Below are 2500 nucleotides of genomic sequence, written 5' to 3'. Positions count from 1 at the left end.
CCGTTTCTCAGGCTCCCTCTCCGGAATCGAACCCTAATTCTCCGTCACCCGTTGCAACCATGGTAAGCCACTACCTTACCATCGACAGTTGATAGGGCAGAAATTTGAATGAAACATCGCCAGCGCAAGGCCGTGCGATTCGATCAGTTACTATGAATCACCAAATGACCGGGCAGAACCCGCATTGGTTTTTAATCTAATAAATACATCCCTTCCAGAAGTCGGGACTTTTCGCATGTATTAGCTCTAGAATTACTACGGTTATCCAAGTAGTAATGGTACAATCAAATAAACGATAACTGATTTAATGAGCCATTCGCAGTTTCACAGTACAAGTGCTTATACTTAGACATGCATGGCTTAATCTTTGAGACAAGCATATGACTACTGGCAGGATCAACCAGGTAACTATCCACCGCAGGGAACAGAAGTTCCTTGCTAAGCGGCCCCCCTCCGCAGAGGGAGAGCAAGCTTTCTTAGATTTTGCCTCCACGGGGGGAACCCATGAGCCAAACGGACCACACGGTCCCTCGGTCAAGGGAAACCCCGTCTTGTTTGCCACGTCTTTCTCACAACTGGACCCGTGCACAGTTCAGGCATACCTGTCAGACTCGCCAAGCGAGCTGAAGGAAGGCAAGAAAAGTGCTTCTGCGAAGGAAAATATCCTCCTGCTCTTTTGTCTCTATCATTAGCCAAAGGCTAGCGTACACAACTTCCATCTACACTCTGCCTGCCACTACAGTGACAATGCTTTCGGGCATCATCTTTTCCCTCCTTCGAAAGGAAAGCTACAAGCCCAACTTTCCTTGCCCGTTAGTCAATTCTGCCCTCTATTTCTCCGCCTTGCCGCCGTGGAACATAAGGGACAGGGTTTACTAGCCAGCTCCTCTCGGAACCTTTGCGACCAACCTGCCCACACTATAACCCCCAAACGCTAATAAGGAGACTGCATGATATGGTAGACAGAAAATAAAAACGCGAAAAAAATGAAATTTTGAAAATCGAACCCACAACCAGCCAAATCGTTTGTAAGTCATGCCAAATGACTGGTGACATCTTAAAAACCCATTGAAGCCACAACATCCCATAATTTCACGCTTTTAAAGATTTGTCACTATACGCACTGTAAGTACCTCACTAATTCTCACCTCAGATTTTACGGGAACATGTTCAAATTTTAACACGCCTCTCAGCACGACCAATTACATTAAAATTCATCGCAAAAGTCAGAATTCTCCAATTTTTGAAAAATTCACTATATTCACTGTAAGTACCTCGCTAGACAGTGGAGACCTCAGATTTTACGGGAACATGATCAACTTTCGACACACCTCTCAGCACGAGCAGTTACATAGAAATCCATCAGGAAAGTCGTGCTGTGAAGAGGTCTTTCGACTAAGAAAAATGGTGGTGTGAGGAGGAGTCACCTAAATCAGAGAAAAATACTCTTATAGGAGACTGCTACGAAAGACATTTCTGAGTCCACTGGCCCTAGTCCCCTAATAAGTGTATTTCTGTTTGTTTTAAGAAGGTCCTCCTGACATCACCAATCTTCTGTCTTCAATCCTAACCCCAACGTTAACCCTAACGCTAACCCTAACCCTACCTCCCTCAGGGGCAGTTCTATGGTTATGATCCCACGGTAGGCAGAAAAACTATCCCAATCTAGGTTTTCTTGTATGCTGACTCCATTTTAAATGCTTTTACTTGAGTCTGACAAAGGCAAAGCCAAATACTCACCCCTATATGGACGGGGAAGCAAAGTGCGGATTTTGGTAGGTCGGCATTTTCAATCAGGAATGTTGCCATTCGAAAGAGCGTCCAAAAAAACTTGGTTGGGACACATTTATTTTAGAAATTAGCGACCTAACCAGAAGTGCACTTTTTGGTGGGCCTACCCTACCCCCCTCAGGAGCAGTTCTATGGTTATAATACCACGGAAGGCACAAAACCTATCCCAAACTAGGTTTTCTTGTATGCTGATTCCATTTTCAATGTGTTTCCTTGACTCTGACGAAAGCAAAGCCAAATACTCACCCCTATATGGACGGGGAAGCAAAGTGCGGATTTTGGTAGGTCGGCATTTTCAATCAGGAATGTTGCCATTCGAAAGAGCGTCCAAAAAAACTTGGTTGGGACACATTTATTTTAGAAATTAGCGACCTAACCAGAAGTGCACTTTTTGGTGGGCCTACCCTACCCCCCTCAGGAGCAGTTCTATGGTTATAATACCACGGAAGGCACAAAACCTATCCCAAACTAGGTTTTCTTGTATGCTGATTCCATTTTCAATGTGTTTCCTTGACTCTGACGGAAGCAAAGTCAAATACTCACCTCTATATGGACGGGGAAGCAAAGTGCGGATTTTGGTAGGTCGCCATTTTCAATCGGGAATGTTGCCATTCGAAAGAGCGTCTAAAAGAACTTGGCTGGAACACATTTTTGCTATAAATTGTTGACCTAAGTATATAAGCAAGTATATAAGCAAATACTCGTTACA

At 44.2% G+C, this 2500-nt stretch overlaps 1 pseudogene; it reads right to left on the bottom strand.

Annotated features, from left to right (window-relative positions):
* Window positions 1-407, bottom strand: part of LOC146446142 (small subunit ribosomal RNA) — a pseudogene marked incomplete at its 3' end in the record, with an annotated part of 1504 nt that extends 1097 nt beyond the window's left edge.
* Between the last annotated feature and the right edge of the window lie 2093 nt (window positions 408-2500).

The sequence above is a fragment of the Pavona decussata genome, unplaced genomic scaffold (genome assembly GCF_977016875.1).
Source record: "Pavona decussata unplaced genomic scaffold, jaPavDecu1.1 SCAFFOLD_3670, whole genome shotgun sequence".
Taxonomy (NCBI): domain Eukaryota; kingdom Metazoa; phylum Cnidaria; class Anthozoa; order Scleractinia; family Agariciidae; genus Pavona; species Pavona decussata.
The sequence above is the reverse complement of the archived record's forward strand: the minus strand, read 5'-3'. Positions and strand labels throughout refer to the sequence as shown.